Source organism: Mastigoproctus giganteus, chromosome 12 (assembly GCF_048544385.1).
Source record: "Mastigoproctus giganteus isolate SK-2022 chromosome 12, ASM4854438v1, whole genome shotgun sequence".
Lineage (NCBI taxonomy): Eukaryota > Metazoa > Arthropoda > Arachnida > Uropygi > Thelyphonidae > Mastigoproctus > Mastigoproctus giganteus.
The window spans coordinates 61,329,917-61,351,077 of record NC_143586.1 but is presented as its reverse complement, the minus strand read 5'-3'; the positions used below and the strand labels follow the sequence as shown (position 1 = coordinate 61,351,077).

General features: G+C 37.1%; 1 protein-coding gene across 3 annotated transcripts in view; it reads left to right on the top strand.

Moving 5' to 3' along the window:
- The window catches only part of LOC150077101 (uncharacterized), a 527,433-nt gene that overhangs the window by 463,185 nt on the left and 43,087 nt on the right, over positions 1–21,161 (top strand). The gene's annotated exons all lie outside the window — the stretch shown is intronic.

Sequence of the window (21,161 nt, the reverse complement as noted above, 5' to 3'; positions counted from 1 at the left end):
CGTTCTGAGACCAGGACTGCACACTTTTCGTTTCTGGAAACGAAACTGCTGAATACGGTGCTGTTTCTTGTATTCTGTGTATCTTGTAAACTCCTCTGACCGTTTGGTCGTCCCGGAGTATAAACAGAAAATTTATTTTTATTTAAGATTTTGCATCCAAACCAGCCATGGAACACAGTTTGCATGTCATAGTCTTAGCTGTCTGCAGCCATTACACAAATTCGTTTAAAATTCGCACACTGGGATTAAACAATTCAGCCTTTCCACTTATTAAAAATGGTTATAGTATTAGCTTTTCGGTCAGCAATGGTTGTAAAGTTACGTTAGAGATGTTCATTGGGTTTAAATTGAGGCTGAGAATAATGCTTTATAATAGAAGTTCAAATTTGTCCACACACATTTCGTTTTTTGAAAAAATTAAATAAACCATCCCACTAATCCAGGTATGGTGCGTATTTCAAGCTTTGAGATTAAATGTTCTGAAAGGGAGGAGGGCGTGAAATTTATGAAAATTAAGGCAGACAAAGGTTTAGGAACTTCTTGTCTACAGTTAACTATATAGTGGCCCAGTTGAAGTCGGCTAACTTTTCAACACGTGAATGGCTGAATATGTTTGTCTTATTAGAAGAATGCACACGGTGATCTTAAAATTCTTAGAAGAGTTTCGATTACGAGGTTCCTGTAGGAAGAAGCAACGAAACATATCACCTCTAACAAAGAGATGGTGAATCTGCAACAGGAATATTCCTTACACCACCATAAACCTGTACAGTGGACAAAAGGCAGTTCTTAAACGTTTCATGAAACTATGCGAGTTGCATACACAACCATCCAATACAACAGGTACCCGATGAAGCTTTTGTTTGTTATTTTAATTTTTGCACAGAGCTAAGTGACTATCATTAAACTTTCATACTTTTTTTCACACATTTAAGTATTTGTTGTAAGAAAACAGATTTTCTTATCTTTCTTTATAGCTAGAAAATTAGCTATTGTTACCCATTATGTAATCAGATTTGTTACAGTTCAAATAATTTAGAACGTACTGGTAGAAAGAAATATTTGAAATGTTTTTGGCCTCGAACAGTTGTTCTTGTCTACCCTGCCCACAATGTACATGATTCCTCATGGCTTCAGTTGCCTCGTCGCTTATTTTAAAATAGCCCAGCCGGTAGTAGGGCAGCACCACTTAATTTTTTGTTACCCAGTTTCTTGAATATAACATGTGGCATTTAAAGCAATTCTAATGTGTAGCCCGTATCTTGAGTTGAAATAAACTTCTAGTTGAATATTAATTTTAGAAAAAAATTTCCCCACCTTAATTAATCCTGCTTGATCTAAGATAGTAGAGAAACCACATAACCCCCCTACCTTCCCTCGCAAAATTAAAATAACGATTATACTGGAAAAATATTCTCTGAAAAGTTACGGCCTAAAGAAACTTCGTTATGCCGGCATTTCTGTTTTAAAAATAATTATATTCATCACGAATATTTGAAACCTGAAAATGGTCTCTAATCAAAATGCGGGACCCATTTAGGATTTTGTTTCTACTTTATAGTATTCACAAGACAGATGCAATATCTCTTTGGCTTCGGTTAGAATTGCCTAGGCCCTAGGGTATTGGTACAAAAATTTTCATGGGTAACAGGGGAGGATGGTAGCAACTTTAGACTTTACAATACAGTTTAATAAAGGACAGATGGTAAATTTATTATTTAATCGGCCTGCCAAAAGTCATTGAATGTGTTTCTGCCTTTGCATTTATTTCTCCATGTAGTGCCCCTCAGGGTTCCCACTTGGGGACGTCTTATGCCTCTGAAGATTCGCTATTCAATTGTGGCAGTTTGGTCCCTTTACCAACAATGTTTGATAATATCGAACGTATTCAAATAAAATTCTTTTGATTTCTACGTTAAGAATCAAGTAATATTTCGTCGAAATAGTTTTAATTCGTTGTAAACCCTCCCTCCTGCGTTCATCACGTGATTTGAACGTACGTAGTTAAGTGGTCAAGCGAGTGCAGTAGCACCATGCTTTTGAACATGGTTGAAGCTCGTTCGATTGCTATTGTATTCATTGTCAAATTATTGCATCGGTCTACATTTTAAGAAAGATTCTGATGTTGATAAACAATCAGAACTACATTTTAACGGAAATTTCCAAAGTTACTTAATTCGCTGGATCACGTCAGAATTTTTTACAAATTTAAAAAAAAAAAAAAGTTGAGGTTGCTTATAGTTTACTATATTTTTATACAAATAGGTTATTTTTATATAAAAATACCGATAAAATACGCAAATACTGAAATATCAAAAGGCTACGTCCTCCTGCCAAACATAATTGGCTGCACACTGGATTTCTTTTCTAACACCAGATGGATTAAACTTTCACCTGTCTGACTTCAGACTGCTAGTCTCGGTGATTATACCTCTTTAGCATACAACGGTAGTCGGCCATCATGTTGACATTCCATTTCTCTTGGAACATTTTTCCCGTTTCGGTTATATCCTGATAAAATCTGTACTCCTCTTCACTTAAATGAGTGCAAGAAGTGTCCCTTAACACTCGTGTTTTTCTAAGCCTAGTTTCCAAACTTCCACATGTCACCACAATTCGTCTCATAATTTGATTGTTTTCTAGAAAAACGCGTACTAAATTTTTAAAGCCAGTCCAAGAGGCTTTCAGTATGGTTCATGGATTCTTCAAACAGAGTATAACAACAGCTTGTGGAATTACAAAAGTTGAGATACAAAATTCTTGCTTTGATTTTTTTTTTTTTTTTTTTTTCAAGAGTACCTGATGGAAATTTATTGTAAACATGCCTGAACGAACTATTTCATTTTAGCTAACTTTATATGCATTTCAGATAACGATACTTTGAAGAACCGCTATTAGATGAAAACAATGTTCTTTGAACGTGGTGATCTCACTTTTCTTTCCTAATGTTCTCTTCTTGCTCGACTCTCCCACTCGCACAATAACAATCTATATTAAGGAAAATAAAGGACTGGAAGGTTAATGAATATCATATTACTAGTGACCATAACGTTTCCTTCACTATTGGTTATGAAGATGAAGTTAGATTTCATTATATTGATAGGTATACGACAAAAAAATGCAGCTAGGGGATCTTTCTAGATGATGCAGACCAAGAAAGTGCTTTGCGAAGGCAGATAATTGAGGACAATACCAAGTATTCCTCTCAAGAAGTAGAAGAGAAGTTTACTTTATTAGAAGTAACTGAAGCAGTGGACCATGCGAAGGTGGGCAAATCGCCGAGCCTAGATAAAATAGAAGTTGTAGTTTTAAAAAGATATTTCCAGATGTTACCTGAATTATATGTGAATTTATTCAATAAGTGCTTAGAGGAAGGAGTCTTCCCATCAGGTTAGAAAATTGCACAGATAAAATTATTGATAAAAAGGAATGGATCGCATGTTAAATGAAACAGGATCCTATCGTCCCATTGCTTTTCTATCTGTCCTGGCGAAAGTATATGAACAGTTATGCATTAACCGATTAAATATCAAAATAAGGGAATGTTCTCAGATAGCCAATATGGATTTAAAAAAAAAAAAAAGGTTTTTCAACTGAGGCTGCTACCTATAAGTTGGTTCAGACGGTGGAGGGCAGTTGTGCACGATATGTGCTAGGAATTTGTCGATTTTAAAGGTGCATTTGACCGTTTGTGGTGGGAAGTAATTTGTGTCCAGGATAAGAGAAACGATGTTCGAACGCATTAGTTTCTGTATTTAGAAATTGTTTCTCGAATAGAGAAATTGTTAAAACTAGATATACTCAGGTTATTAAGAATGTGCATAGGGGATGTCACCAAGACTCTGTGATAGGCCCTTTCGCATGGAACATTGCATTCGATGAGTTCTTGAATATGGAATTGGTTGACATTGACAATAGCGTATGCGGATGATTTGGTCTTAATCGTACAAGGGAATGCCAGATCTGAAATTGAAAGCAAAGCGGAAGTGGCCTTGGGTCTGTTAGAGAACTCGACGAAAAAGTATAAATTGCAGATATCCAAAGACAAAACATTACAGATGTTGCTGAAAGGCAAATTAAGCATGAACCGAGCCCTTACCGCGAAGCTTCTGGGTGATGCGGTTCGATATGCGAAAGTTACAAAGTACTTCGGGCTCATGAATGAGGAAAAATTGTTCTTCAGAGCACGTAAAGTATTTAAAAGAGAAAATAAGGACACTGCTCTTATGATTCGCCGGATTTTAGCATACAGATTGGGGTATTAACGGTCAATTAATTTATTATATGAATGTCTTTTTTGTTCCCATTGTATGGGTACACTGAGCTTGCGTTAATTTTTTGAATTATAACATTCGACACTAAGGTTCGCATTATTGGGTATAACTAAAGCATGTCATCTCTGGCAGAATTCCCGTTTCTTTTGTGGTATTAGTATCTGGAATGTTGTACTTAAAAAGAAATATAAAGAAAACATGGAAATAACATCATACCCAAATGAATGTAGGATACAGTATATGGAAATGCAGATGTAAAGGAAGAAAAAAAATTTCTTGAAGAAATAAATGGTAAAAATGTCAAGTAAATTGGGTATCACTAATAAGGGTAGACAAACATGTTTATTCCGAAAGTAGAAATTGTGAATAATAAAAAGAAAGTTTGGTTGCAGTTTGGAGTGCATGCAACATTCTTCATAACTGGACATGGTCTTGCCATGAGACTGTACCGATTGGGGCTCCGAGAAAATGGTTTATATCGATGTGGTGAGCAAGAAACTTCTGAGCATACCATGTTAAACTGTTATACTGATTTAAGGCAAGAATTAGAAAAGTCTGTTGGCGTCTTGGAGAGGGAGAGACCGGATTTTATTTTCGGATAAACGTCTCTACATATTTCGATAAATTTGTTGCGTCTGTATTTTAAAAGGAGATGGAATTTGAAATAATTCCATCGATATTAATGAGGAGAGTTGGTGGCAGGCCTCTACTATATAGATTCAAAGTCTTAATTTTTCTCATGAGAGGCTAAGCGGCCAATAGTTTAAACAAATTACTAACTTGTTTTATTAAAGTTTTTTAGAATTCAAAATTTTGAATAAATAAATAGACTAATAATATTCCCATTAAGTCTTCATTAAGCCATCATTTCCCAGGCCGCAGCCTATCCGTGGCTTAGGTCTTAAAGGGAATAAATGGAATATCCCGCTCGCACAGAAACAAGGCATTGTGTAACAAAGTTGTTGGCCGAGCAGCAGAACAGTTACTTTAAAACCTCCAAACACTAATCAACCATGATCCTTGTATTGAATTTTCTTTTTCCAAAAAAAAAAAAGCTTAACATTTTCGTAGTTTTCACTTGTCCGATCTCAGGCTATGGGTTTCAAGTGTACGTTGGGATAGTCGTAGATCGACGTATAAACTCTGGACAGGGGATGTTCGAAATGTTCCAGTATCCCCTGTCCAGAGTTTATACGTCGAATCAGATGAACCACCACAACTGACGAAAGCATGATCATTAAAATATACTTTCAAACTAAAATCCCTGCCAGACAACCATACTTGGACATCCGTTTTCGAGCCATTATGAGAAACTCTCTAACATCCGTCAGATTGCTAACCGTCCCTTTGATATTCGTGCCCAATAGCTTAATGTCATAAGACACAAATGTTGCTCAGTCACCAAAACAACTACTTTCACCCTGATATGCTCGCACACCATCATGCGACTTATCCATTAAAAATGTTGGTAAGGCCATCAACCCATCTTCTCTGTACCAACAACTCTGTGCTGCACACCAAGCAGAATGTTATGTCTTCATTGATGGCTCGAAGTCAGTCATCTGTCGGATCTCCTGCTGTCTTCCCAGATAACACTATCTGGGAAGCTTCCCCATGGATGCAGCATATACAGTTGAGTTGTGTTATAGAATTAGCCTTGGACCACATCAAAACCCACAAATACCAAAGGTGTATACTGATTCTTTAAGTGTACTACAAGGTTTATTGGAGATAAGATGTAATCCTCATCCATATCTTACCCGGGTCCAGCAGACGCAACACTCAGCGTTCTTTCCACATCAGTTTCTGTTGGAGCCCAAGCTACAGTGTAAAGTGTGTTAGTTGTCTGACGGCACCAGGGGTTCCCCATCGCCGCGTTGTGTTCTTTGTGAGTGCCACAGTACTCTGGAGGCCAGAGATTTAAAAAGTGTGGGGGAGTGGTCTATTGTGTAGCGTTATTTTCTGTTGTTTCTGACCATTTAGCCGTTGGGCCCCTATTGGGACCCACCGTTGCCCACACTTTGCCATGAGGAGGCAGGTCAGGCACCCAGTAGATTATTTAAGTACTCTGGCTGGCTCCACCACCTAATTTCCAAGGATTTCAGTGGCAAGACCTATAAAGGGGGGCGGGGGAAGTACACTAGAATTTGGCCAAAAGAGATTTACAAGAAAACGGTAGAATTTAGATGTTGATTAGAATTTGGCGGCATTAAGGGGTGTACTCGGTGGGTTTAGTGAGAGAGGGAGGAGACTAGAGGAAAACAGATAGAAGAATAGGGACGATAGAGTAGGTATCCCCAAATAGGTCAGTGAAGATAAGCCCCACCAGGCGAAGTATGGGGGTAGGCAGGGAGGAGAGGAGACAGACCTGTCTCCTCCCTCCGCGGGGATGGGGGGGGGTTTAAAAGGAACCGGGGTAGAGTACCATCCCAAGCTATACTGGGATCAAGGGTAACGAACTGGCTAACGTCACCGCAACCCCAAACAGTAGCCTGTTAGTCCCCTTTACAGACTAACGGCAGCTAATACACTGTACATTACTCTCCCAATGTCAACAATCTTGGCATGGGCAGGTTACGACGAACAAGCTGTATCAGATGAAGCTTGTAATCCAACCCTGGCAGTGTGGTCTACTCAGTAACCATAGAGAGGAAGTTGTTCTAGCCCGCCTCCGCATAGGACTGCATTCCTGCTGAGAGCACTGCGACACCTTTTTAACCATTCGTCACATTTTAGTTGTGTCCGCTCAGAAACTGGCCTAGCGTTTGTGGAACCTGAGGCAAAACCTTGTCACAGCTTCTAATTTCAAATCTTAACACGCATATATATGCAGTAGAGCATCAAGCAGTACCTATTTTTGGAGGCGCCTGTGGCAAATGCCTCACTTGCGCACCCCTAGCGTCGGGCCTGTCACCGCTTTTAGTCATCTGGCAGAGCCTTTATGCACTCAGTCAGATTCTACCCGACAATCAGCATGTGTCTACTGTTTTAAGTTATTTGAAATCAATTAACCTTTTTACTCGTATTTAATTAAAATTTCAGTGACCTAATTCTTTAGGTCACTGAAATTTTAATTATCTTAATCAATAAGAATAAGATATAACAATAAAGGTATAAAAAGATAATTTGTGTTCGCCATACGACTTGGTTTTGGCGCATTATAGCTTCAGTTGCTAATGCGCCAATAAAAAACCAAACCAAACCGAAATCAAGAACTGGGAAAGGTGGTACCACTAGTTCAGGTTCGTGGGGTACTGGCCTTACAGCTGAAGTAAGGTTGTTCGGATAGTTTAATTTTTTATTTTATTAATAACAAGATACACAACAGGTAACTATTAACAGTGTATCTGAGAGCATGAACAGAGTTTATAACAATAATAAGAAATCCAACAGAAAGATAAACCACTGATATTCAAACATTAAAATCTTATGTACAAAAGATGTATGTATTAAATTAGGTTACCGTTAAAACAAACAATAAATTAAAGAAAAAAACAGACTACAATAATTAAACGAGAGCTAGTCACTTTGCAGTTCAAGAGAAGGCATACTTGAGGATGGAGTTCAGTGATTGGGAATTGTCAAAAAAAAAAGTCAGTCATTTGCTGATTCTGTTTAGTGAACTGAACTTCATAAAGTCAGTGGTACCGAAGTCAAGGCGAAACGGCGTAAGATTCCTGACTTGTCTACAAGGAGTATGCAAGTTGATTTTACTAAGGATGTCAGATGCTTCATTGGTTCCAGTGATTACTTTGGCTAGAAGGACGATATCAGCAATAACTCTACTAGTGCATAGAGGCCTCAGATTAAAGTAATTACACAGTGATAAAATAGAGGATTACCGAACGTATGGTGACGGACAAATTTTTTTTTGGACTGCTTCAGTTTTAAAGTCTTTGTGTGAGGATTCCAGATGAGTGAACCGAATTCAAGGATTGGCAGAACAATAGTTTTATAAAGGATAACAGCATATCTGTAGTTTTTGAACTTGTATGTGTCCTTTTGATAAATCCCAGTGCTTTGCTGGTCATTTTAAGAACATGGGCATAAAAAACTTCTAGAGAATAGAACTCCAATTCGGTAACCTGGTCACACCTTTCGATGAACACAGAGTTAGTGTACTCCGTATTCATTATTTGTGGAGATCTGCAGGATGAGAAAGATTACTTTGCACTTCGAGGAGTTAGCAAACAAGCCATTCAGAGATAGCCATAGATAATTTATTGAGGGCGCATTGAAGCTGTTGAGAATCGGTTATCTCCTTCGCTGATAAGTAGATCTTACGGTTATCTGCATAGAGAGAAACTTGAACATTGGAGGTGCAGATGAAAGGAAAGATGGAAAAGTAGAGGACCTAGGGGGAGCCTCGAGGTACTCCACTTAGTGATACAAAAGGGTCCGAGTTCACTTGATTGATAACGCTCAAGGAACGATGTTATTGCAATAAAAATTTAATATAGCTCCGTAGCCATGAGAGCAATGGGTCACAGATACAGTATAGTTAAGTTTTTCCAGTTGTTAGTGAGGGACTTTATCAAATGCTTCACATGCTTTGCGTCATCACCTGCTACATTTACTGGAAAAAAGTAGCAGTCATTAATGATATTCCGAGGTTTCCTCCATGCATGTACGGCACACTTTATGGAGGAAGGCCCAGTTTTATAATGATCACTTTAATTCCAAAATATGCGACATCTTTTTCACAAACACGGATATACTGCCCTTGTTTCACCACAACAGTTACCACAAATTGCCATTGTAATATAGAACTTGAAAGTTATGTTAACTATCTTATTCTAACGTAACTGCACCATAAAGCAACTTAATGCTGAAAAAACACTTCGCAGATTTGTATAGCTACCCTAGTTGTACGTCTGGACACGCCCATACCTCTCAGTCACAAAGTATTACGCATATCACATACATGTGAATACACCTAATTCGGTTTTTACACGATAGATACGTTCCTGAAAAATTCGTGTAAAAAAAAAAAAAAAAAAAAAAAAAAAAAAATTGTATTTATGGAAGGAAAGACGATTGGTTCCGGATCTAAAAAAAAATCAGTAAAAATAATTAAAAAAAAAAAACACGAAAAATATTCGTTTTAAGCTTATTATTTTATTTCAACAAAATACACATGTAATAATATGTAATTAAAATGTACTAAAATAAATTTGTATGCATATGAAATGAAAAAAATTCTTCATGAACAAAAAAAAATCTGTTTTACAAATAACAAGATTTTATTCATTTTCACTTTCTGATAATAAACGGCGCATACGTTTGCGTACGACTGGAATATCACTGCCATCACTAGAAATATTGTGGACATCGTCTTCTTCCTCTATTAATGAAATTCTTTCTGTGATCTCATCAGCAAAATCAGCACGAGTCTCCTCTGGTGCTGATGTTTCACCGGTTTTACGAACGAATTCAGTTATTAATCGTTGTGTTCGTGTTTTGGTTAGGCCGTTATATAATTCTCTGTAAGAGGCTGTCAACAACTTCAGTTCACGTTGAAACTTCCCAGTGCGTTCTTCATTAGGGTCATGTTTGACAAAATGATTACCTAATTTTCTGGCCAGTTCCAGACCTTTTATTAAATCTGCATTTAGAACAGAATCATTTTCTTCATTATCACTACGTTCTGTGGGATAAGGAGTCCCAAGGACAACCTCTAATATTTCATCTTCGCTTAGGGCTTTGTCGGTTAACAATTCATCAATATCTTCAAACGATAGATCATCGAATCCTTCTCCACCAATTTTGTGTGCCATTGTAATGATGTTGGGAAATTCGGTCGTATTAGGGATGATGGGATCTTTGCTTTTTACACATTGTGGCCAAACCGCTTTCCAACACGCATTTAAAGTTGCTGGTTTTAATTCAGTTAACGCTAATCCAACTTGATTGATACAATCCATAATTGAGAATTTCTTCCACACATTAATGACTGTTAGTGTTCCATCATTCAGTTTGTCCAAAACGTGTTGGAATGTTCGTTTTACGTAGTATGTTTTAATTGTCGCAATTATACCTTAGTCTAGCGGTTGTATCAAAGATGTATTAGGTGGCAGAAATAAAATTTGTATGTTTGGGTGTTCCAAGACAGGATGGCCGGGTGCATTGTCAAGAAATCAGAAGAACTTTAAATTCGAGACCTTTCAAATTCATATAACATCTGACTTCTGGGGCGAAACATTTGTTGAACCATTCTGTAAAGTTAGCAGTTGTCACCCAGGCCTTGTTTGACATCCAGTGAACAGGCAGTTTTATTGATATCTACACCTTTCATTGAACGTGGGTTTAGGGCTCGATTTACCAGCAGTGGTTTCAACATACGATCTCCTGAAGCGTTGGAAGAAAATAACAAGGTCACACGATCCTTAGCTACCTTAAAACTACCAGCAGTTTTCTGCGATTTGGCTACATACGTTCTGTTCGGCATTCGTTTCCAGAAGAAACCAGTTTCATCTGCATTCCACACTTGATCAGGAGTGTATCCTCCGTCTTCAATAATTTTTGAAAGTTCCTGCGGGAATACTTTAGTGGCCGGTTCATCTGCAGATGCAGTTTCACCTTTAATTTTTATATTAGGAAGAGCATTCCTTTTAAGAAACCCTATCATCCAACCTGTACTCGCAGAAAATTCATACTTTCTGTTTAACTTTCTGTTTTTTGTTTGAGATGAAGTGCTTGGCTTCTTTTCTTTAATCTCTCTGTAAATTCTTAGTGCTGTTTGCTTGATGGCATTTCCATCTACTGGTACTCTTTTTTTGTGACTGATCTTCTATCCATATTACCAGAGCCTTTTCCATTTTTTCCTTGACAATATCTCTTGTATATGATGATGAATTAACACTTACTTTTGTTCCAGAACATACCGACTTCCTAATTGCAGCTTCATTTTTCTTAATAGTTCTTACGGTAGCTTCATGTACACCAAAATGCTTTCCTACAGACGTAGCCCCTTGTCCAGTTGCAAGACGATCTAAAATTTGAATTTTAAGTTCCAAAGAACTCGCTTTCCTTTTCATTTTGGTAATAGGCGAGTTATTCGACATTATATAAGGGCTGCCGAAAAATATCTGTTATAGTTAATAAAAAAAAGTATGAAAAATTTGTAAACTTACAATTTATTGACTATAGGCAAAATTAGTGAAATTTGTGCACATATAAATTTATTAAAGATTCTTTCACTTTGAAATAGAGCTTACTACTAAATGTCTTTCGAAGATACAATGCACGAATACCGTAGATGTGCACCAAATTCAATAAAAACGTTGATGATTCATAGATACCTAGACGTACACATTGGTAAACAAAAGCACGCATTTCAAAACGCACACACTAGCTAATCTATCACACTAATAAATAGCTGATAATCACACTAATCTATTGGCGTGTAATATAGAAATGATACTAATATGCCACAAAAAAAATTCTTAGAATTTAGGCAAAAAAAATTCATAGAAATCGTGTTGAATCAAAATGACTCGCGTAAAAAGAGATTGAAATATTTTGAATTCGTGTTAAATCAAATTAGTGTAAAAAAAGTTCGTGCAAAAACAGAATTAGGGGTATGTATCTTAAAAAAAAAAAATTCTTCCCGTTTGTAGAAAAGCTGTACGTGATAGTTAAAACAGTCGATCGATACTTAAATAATCGGCTGAGTCGACATTATAACAATCTCGTTCCTGTAGTCCCTTAGCTTCTCCAATGATACGACAGATGAAGTCACCCCATCGCCTAGCCCCCAGCAACAAATGCATGGCGTATGTTTACTGAACGAGAAGACAGGTATTTTACCCCACCGCCGCAGACAGCAGTGGCTTCTGACCTTTGTTCCTCTTAATCAAAGGCTGTTATATAATAGCGTTGCAATAAATGTATTACTTTCTAATTTCCTGGATTGTGCTTTACTTGAATTGGTAAAGAAATATCGACCACTAGATTGGCTAGCTTTTAAATGCACTATCTTTCACAGATTACCTGCACAAAAAAAATAAATAAAATAACCGAGTTTAACTCTTGTTAAAAAAATTAAACTTCGGCCAGCAATACAAATCAAAGAGCGGGTTCGATTCTATTGACTATATTAAACTCTTCAGTTTATAGATGTGGGAACGAGGTCTGATTGTCTGACATTCTCTATGTAATATTGTTAGTGGTTAATAAATTTTAATTGATTGCTTCCTTTTGTGATTGGACAGGGCGTGATCTACATTTTAGCTAGTTAGTTTTTGGGACTTTGCCCATTGTGCTTCCAGTATTTAAGTTTTTAGTTCATTAGGATATGTCTGCATTTGAAAAAAAAAAAAAAAAAAAAAAAGTCTAAAGTTTTTCAGAAAACCTTTTATTGAAGACCTTGTACAGTCTAATCTTCCAAATTCGGCAATCCATTACTTGAACCTCCCTATTTTCCTAAACATAGGAAAATAGGTAGTACCAACTTTTGGTTGACGTCGGTTTTATGGCTCATCAGAATCTTATGCCATATCGCCGCGGTGTTAAGTATAAACACGTGTGTTCATGGGCCGATTTGCATTTTATAATAGATAAATAAATATTCATTTATTGCAAATACAGCAAGCCCATCACAGCACTAGGCTAGGGCCATAAATTCAGTACAAAGGAGACAAATAAAAACAAATACATAGCATATTCTATATATACATTTAACAACGAATATGAATTATAATGATCAAAATATATATCGCAGAACATCACATTTGGCTCTCGGATGTAGTTAGTGGGTTGCAGGCAGGCAGCTGTTTGTATTTCTCATAATTTGATTGGAAATGAGACTCCTGTAGGCTTCAGAATTGAGCAACTTCTTACAATCAATGTTGTGATAATTTATTAGGTGAAGGGATGCATTGGGGAACATCCAGTCCATTTGTTTTAGTCTGGAGAATTTGAATTGTTGTTGGTTTCTTGAATTTCCTCTGTTGGTGGGAGCTATTATGTTGGCTAAGTTTGGTGAATTGGTTGCAGAGGCAATTAACTTTGCAAGAAGCATGACTCCAGACTCTGTGATCATCTGTTGCAGAGGCTTTGTTTTTTAGTTTTTATAAAGCTGTTGCCTGGATATTGTACGGGGAAAACGAAGTTTACTGTTCAGCCATCTAAGAACCCAGTACTCTAGGGCAGGAGTGGCCAACTTAATTTGTGATGCGATCTACTTTTTTCCTTCAAAATGTGCCGCGATCTACCATCTCAAAAATTTCATTGTACAACGTACACAAATCGAGGGATGACTGTATATCTAAAATTCGTCGTGATCGACCGAAATTAAATCCGCGATCGACTGGTAGATCGCGATCGACTCGTTGGCCACCCCTGCTCTAGGGCAAGAAATTTCTTGACGGTAACTTGAGGAGCACCAGACCAGATTTCGGAGGCATAAGACAGAATGGGAAAAATGCATCTCTGAATATGGTTTATGACTGTTTTTCTATCTTGAATCGCTGCTGTTTCTTGATTGATCAGCCATTTTGCTTTTTGAATTTTTTTTTTTAGCAACATATACATAGTGAGAATTAAAGGAAAGATTTTTGTCAAAAACAAGTCTTTGTGAGCATATACACTTAGAAATTAAAATTACAGATGTTTCAATTCCATGTAGTTCGGTTGTTTCTGTAAGGAATAAGTTAATTGAGCAGATTTTTTTTTTTTTTTTTTGCATTTATAGTAAGATTGAGATTCTTTAGATACTTGATTCCACACATCTGTAAATTCGCATCATGGCTAACCTTGCAAACGTCATCACAGGATTTGGAAATAAACAACTTTAAATCATCGGCATAAGTCAGCAGATAATCTGGGTGGCATTCGAAAATATCTGTGAGGCCCAGAATCTGTAGTTTCGTCACTAGACTGATGTAACGATTCACTAAAGTTTAGGGAATTGATATTTCCACGGACACTCTTTAAACCCTGATTCACAGTATGAATTGAAATGGTTTAACACCATTAGAATATGTATAGAAATTGCAGGAAATAATGTATTCGATTTCCAAGAGTAGCATGAGTAAAAGGAAGTTTATATATAGACTAGTTGTCTTGTGGAAAGTTGCGAAACGTAAGGAGACAACTCTGGTACTGTAGGTGTGTAAATGGTACTGAGATGTCTTAGTGAATATAAAAATTGTCTAAAAGTTATATCAGGGCCATAGCTAAGGCAAAAAAACCCTCTTGGATAAAGTATGTGGAGGACAGAGGATCAAGAGACCCATGGAGTTCAATTTTTAAGCTTATAAATTGTAATCTGGATGGTAATTGTAATACAGTGGGAAATAGGGATATAACATCCCTAAATTGGGAAGAGTCTGTGAACATGATCTTGGATGAATTGTTTCCAGATATGCAAGATGAACTTTGATTACTTTTAGTTGCTGCTCAAAGACAACGCTACATATCGTGTAGACACAAAAGAACAGCTTACTTTTGAAGTTTGTAGAGCTGTGGCACAGGACCTAATTGAGGTTAAAGTATTTAAAAGAGCATTTCAAATAAGGTCTGATTTATTTATGAGCAGGGTGTCTTTTCCCAAGCATGGAGAGTTGCTGATCTGAGATTAATAGTCAAAAGTCCTGATAAGTTATCAAGTGAACCAGGTTCTTATCAGCCGATTGCTCTTTTATCGGTAATGACAAAAACATATGAACGACTATGTATCAGTGGACTGATGATTAATCAGAAAAATGTCCTCTGGTAGCCAGTATGGTTACAAAACAAGGCAGATATACAGAGGATGTTATATACCAAATGGTAAAATATGTTCAGGAGTACGAGGTGCGATATTTCCTGGGTTTGTTTACAGATTTTCACGGTGCATTCGACATGCTTTGATGAGAGGGCATCTTGTCAAAAATTAGTAAAGTAGATTGCTCTGATTTATGTGCTGTGTTCAGAGAATATTTTAGCCGAAGGAGAGTTAGTTATAACATGCTATACTGAGATTTGTAAGGATATAATGAGAGGGTATCCCATGCCTAGGGCATAGTTATGGATGAATTCTTGAACAGTCAATATGCTGGAGTTGATATGTTAGCATATGCCAATGATTTATTGATCTTTGTATATCGCAACGCAAGGTCACAGATAGAGGATCGTGCAGCAGACGTATTAAGTGATCTAATTGATTGGGAAAATTTCTATAAACTGAAGAGCTCAAACTAAAAAACTGTACAAACGTTATTAAAAGCACGGTTGAGTTTAAACAGATGTCCACTTGTTCGTTCACAAGGAATTTCTCTAAGATATGAGACGTGGCGTATCTGGGGGTATGCATAGGAGAGAGAGAATGAGTTTTGCAGAGCTAAATATTTAAAAAACAAGATACGAAACTTTGTATGCCAAGCTTAGAAGAGCTATTAGGTTTATTTGGGGGGGGGGGGTGTTTTAAGGGAAGAGCGCTAAATATGCTGTATGATTGTCATTTTGTACCCATCATTGCTTATGATTCTATGGCTTGGCTGCATAGAATTACTAACTCTGTGCCTGTAATATATATTTTTTAACTACAAAGATTTGCTCTCCTGTGCACTACTAGAGCGTATCGCAGTCTCAGCTGAAGCCTTGCAGGAAGGTTTAATGCAGATTTATTAGTAGTATTATCTGCAATGATGTATTGTACCAGGAAGAACATAAGGAAAACAATCTTAAGTCTCCGTGTCCCGAAATAGATAAGGAGTAATCAAGAGCAGATCTTAAGAGAGAGAAGAAAAGGATACTTAGAGAATTGTACATTTGGCAACGGAGATGGGTATCCGCTGAGAAAGACCGTGTAACAGACACTCTTACCAAACGTGAATATTTTAGATGTAAAGATAAAACCATGGCAGCAGTTTGGTATGAACGCAGCCTTTCTTATTACAAGACGTGGTCTTTGCTAGGAGACTTCAACTGGTATTGACTGAGAACGGATTTTTTACCTGTGGACTAGAGGAAACAGCTGAACATGTTATGTTACAGTGTGAAAATTATTTGGACGGAGGAAGCTAAAATTATTTATACGGATGGAGCTAAAAAGATCTTTAGAGCAATTGGAACGATTCAGTCTTTGGATTATGTTCACAGAGAAAATACAGTATTATTCACTTAATTTAATAAATTTGTGGCTTCAGTCTTTCTTTAATAGGAGGACGCGTCTTAGACTAGATAGTAGAACCCACCTCCCCGTAGCAGGGACGGTAACCTGATACATGGGATGTGAGAGGTTTATTGAATATATTCCTCTTGTTCAGGACTAATTTGTAGCGTTCCTCCTTTTGAGTTAGTTTCAAAGTGTGTGTTGATTTTTAACTTTACAGTTTTATTTACAGACAAAGAATATATAATTTAAAAGCTATATCCACGTATAAAGGATATAGCTTTTAAATTATATTTAAATAATTGCGTGAAATAAGTTGCTGGATAGAAATGCAGTAATTTTTCACTTTTTTCATAATGTGATCTCCCGATTCCATCAAATTCCAGGAATTTTCAGACAAGGCAGGATTGTGGTTTGGTGCAGCTATAACTGGTACATATCATCTAAGGGAGGTTTGGCATAGGTTAACAAATGTAATCTTGCGTAGGGTGCCTTGACCAGCCTTCTTATGAGAGAGGGAGGCAGTTTTAGACTTACGTTTTATCGAGTTCAAGTTGGTGCTCTCTTAGATCACAATAAAAATGACTAGTTGGAAGGAATACTAAAAACCAAATTCCTAGACACAATCTACTAATACGAGACCCATGAGTTTTATTCCCGGACCATGTATATTTTTATCGAATTAAAATCTGATGGGGAAAAGGCTTTCAAGCGTTTATATTTGTAATTCTACAGTGGTGTTGAGCATTTTAGGTAAACTAACTCTTAGTAGCCAAGCTTCTTAACCTGATAGTTAAACCAAAACATCATCCTATCATATCTCAAAGCATCTGCTAACTTGGTGTGTGGCATAGCAGATGCTTTGGCGAGATATGATAATGCCGATTTTTATGTTGTTGAATAAAAGCGAGGTAATCTTTCATGAGACGTTTAAGTCTTATCTGAGTGCAAGAAGATAAAAATTTCGTGAGTCCAGTGCTTTTTCGGGATACAATTCTATATGGAGTCGAGTACTATACTACATTTGCGGCTGCTTTATCATAAAAAAGGACTGTTGTTCTATCTTTGGCATAGTAAGCGTACTTACCTCAAACAGATCTATTCTTGAACACAAATTTACATAACACACCATGGCTTGACTTGCCTCTAAAATAACTACTGGCACATCTGATTTGGCGAATTACATTACTGTTTTTGGCATGAGATAAAAAACTTTTCCCAACACTGCAAGCAGTACAATAGGCCACTAGTTTGTCTTAATGTTTTTCCTCTTTTAAAAGATGCATTATGGATACTATAGAGGAATTCGTTGACTTGTTGCGTTTTGCTATTATTGCTTGGAGTTAATAGTCATATGATGAGGAATGGTATCTCAGAGTTGTGGTTTCGTAGAAACCCCTCATGTGTTAACTACATGGAAGTAGGAACCCGTAGGGATGGAGTAATTTAGAAATTGATTATTTTGGAATGGATTAATTTTAGAATATCTTATTATAGGCGGATTTTTATTCACTGTAGCAACATCCGATAGCTGTCTGCCCTTCTTGGAGCTCATTGGTATGATGTCTTGATTGAATCTGAAAATTTCTTGGAATTGAAATACACTATTAGAAATGCAAATATATTAGTGGAACGGCAATTGCCGTATGTGAATTATTCATGTCATGGTCTTTTTTGCAATTTGATCTGAAAATGAAATCTGGTAATTTTTTTACTCACCTTTTCATACTTTATTTGATGATGACTTTCAGCTAGTAATGTCTTCGAAAGTTTTCGGGCAGTAAAGATGCATAAATAAAAATATTTTGTTGGTGCATAGCGATTCAGAATTACATAGAAATAAAGTATGAAAAATACTATGTTTTTTCCTGTAAGCACAACCACCTTCCCTTATACTCCTATGGCCATCTACCCGCATCTCTCTTTAAAAAACTTTTTCCCCCAACGATTCTTTTCGAAATGCCCTTGAAATTTGTACTTTCCACGTTAATTTCTTAGTTAACAAGATTTTACTTGCAGTAAAAAACCTTCACGTTGTGAGATATTTCCTAAAAGGCCAGTAACGTTAAGATTACGATGACTGGAAGGACAGTAAAAACTGCTTTTGATTGCCATTGGATTTCTGTACTCAGTGTCGTAAATTATAATGGTGCAAGGAGTTCCTCCTTTCAACAGCATAGCGTGATAATTTATACAACTGTTCGTGTTGTTTCTAGCAACGACACGAACAAACAGTAGTTCAATAATCTCATTCTGTCTATGAGCCATGGACTAACGAGTTTCTCATGTGTGCATCGATTTGCACTCATCACTAATCTGGTCGCTCTTCGAATCCTCTAGTTTTTTTTTTTAGTTGCCGTCTCCCAGACCCAAATACAATATCTGGTGTCTGTACAGCTGCTAACTATATCCTGTAAGTCATGGGCAGGAACACCACGTGCCCTCCTACCCGCCTGTTTACAGTGTATGGAAAACTTCCTAAGCTGGCTGTATAGTTTGGGTCTCGTAAAATCACCTTCAGATCGCACCAGTTCTTTTCCAGTTTGAATATCATAATTCACTTTTTACGTCTACCTTCCCCTCTTGTTTGCGAAGATTTTTATGTCCGATCATGACAAAGATCTCATATGGTAATTTCAAAATCACTACTGCAGAGCATCGATCGTCATTCTTCACCTTAAATAATCTTCCAGCTGCATTAACCACTGTAATAGTTGGAAACTTTAATATCAAAAAAGATAGCCAAGAATATCAAGTCCGGTATTTGCTCCTTTTATTTGGACAAGAACTAATCCTCAAAATGAATTGCTTTCTACAGAGGAGCGGTTCTCAACTAGTAGAAATCTAAAAGTGGCATGTTTAAAACATTATCTATCAACTTATTACATATTTAAATTTCAGCAGATTAGTCGCAAGAGAAACTTTGGAGGAGATACACGCCATTAATTGAGTTTGTGGGTTATTGAATCGGTCTCAGACCTTTTTTTTTCTCTTTTTTTTTTTTTTTTTTTTTTTTGATAGGCCGCTGTAATTTCCGTACTTTAAAATGTCGGTTGTTCTTCGGTGCCTCCAAACTGATCATTTCTTGAAATTCAGTCTGCAGAATGTTTGCATTCCTCGCTAGATGTTAATTCTGCTTTCTTCTGAAGCATTTGGTTGTGTTCCGTGTGGATGAGGAAGAATGTTTACGAATGGAAAATTCATGATTCTCGAGCTACTTCAAGATCCTGCCTTCGGAGAACAAGCCCTACGGGCACGGCGCACATAACTTCGAAGCAACGCTAAGTCTTCTGCTTCGCGGATAAGGTGAACCGGAAGACACGTTTGATGACTCGGGAACATTGGTGTTGTAGAAGATGCGGACTGGCCGTGCATTCTCATGGAGATGACTGAAATGTGGTGATGTGGAACGTGCAAGTTTTGTTTTTTTTTTTAACCCCCTCTTCTCTTCTGTTGGTAGAAGTTATCTAAACAAAAATGCTGTTCGTCAATCTCCATCCTTGGCAGACAGTCAGGTTTGGGAATGCTCAGAAACAGTTCCCAATTTCATGTTTTTAATTGTATATAATGAAAGAGTCCTTTGGGCACCTGCTCAACAGGTGAAGAAAAATAGTCATGTGTGAGCAAAGCATTCATTCTCCTAATTCTAGAAATTATTACTCACATTAGAATTTTTTTTACGTAGACCACGTCTGTCATGAAATATGTAATAAACTTTTAAAAATGTAAGACTAAAAATTCTAGGCAAATCGAATCATTTTGTGTAATTAAATAAAATATGCGTTAATCTTATGAATGGAAAAAATTAAGATAAGTGTTCCTCGTGATCAGGTTCAGTTTTAAAATGTTATTGCTGAAAATCCAAATTCACACCAAGTAACTTACGACAGAAGTGACATGCTTAGAGTTGTTACGAGACAGAATTGACATCCCTGCTTTAATTTGTTTTTGAGCATTTCACTATTTTCCGCGAAACTCGCACAAAAGAATCTTATCAGTTCACCACCACAACTTCCAGCGTCAACTGAAGAGATGTCGCACAAGGGGGGAATTCTGTGAGCAATTTGTTTTCGCTGCTGCACTAGAACCAGTCTTAGAATTTCCCAACTTTATATCCTATGCCAACAGAGTTCTACGTACTTTCCTCAGAAGTCAGTCAAATGGCAGAGAAACTATAAACCAAGAACCAATTATAACACGTGGAACTAAACTTCACAAAAATGGCACTAATGTCTTACAAAAAAAAGGGTTAAAATCGGTGGGAAGCACATAAAAGGTCAAACTACTGGCAGTTTGGGTTTAGTCTGTCTAGAATATAGGACTCCCCTTCCAGGAAGGCCTCAGCCACCTGAAAACAGTATTTGTGGTCAATACAGCAAGAGCTCATGGGAATAAAAAATGCAAAATCATTAATACCTATATCCCCCATCCCCTTATACGCTCGTAATTTGGTAGTCAGCACTCATGATACACCAACAAAATTGGCAATCTTCAGTGCTGCACACAGATGGATAAACAGACAACCAACCTACCATATTAAGATCACTGCTGTATATGAACTTAGAAATCGCTCACTGGAGGCAACGAATAGTTGCCAGTAACATTCTCAGTATTATTCGCATGTTAACTAGACTCTTGGGTTACCTCAGATTGCAGACTTAGTCAGGAGCCCCGGACTTGGCAGTAGAAGCCGGAGTTCTCTACCAATCAGCTTTCTCAACTATCTGGCATTTTGGCTGCGAAGGGTCAAATTGCTAAGTATTTATTTCTAGCAATAAATCTGTCCCTCT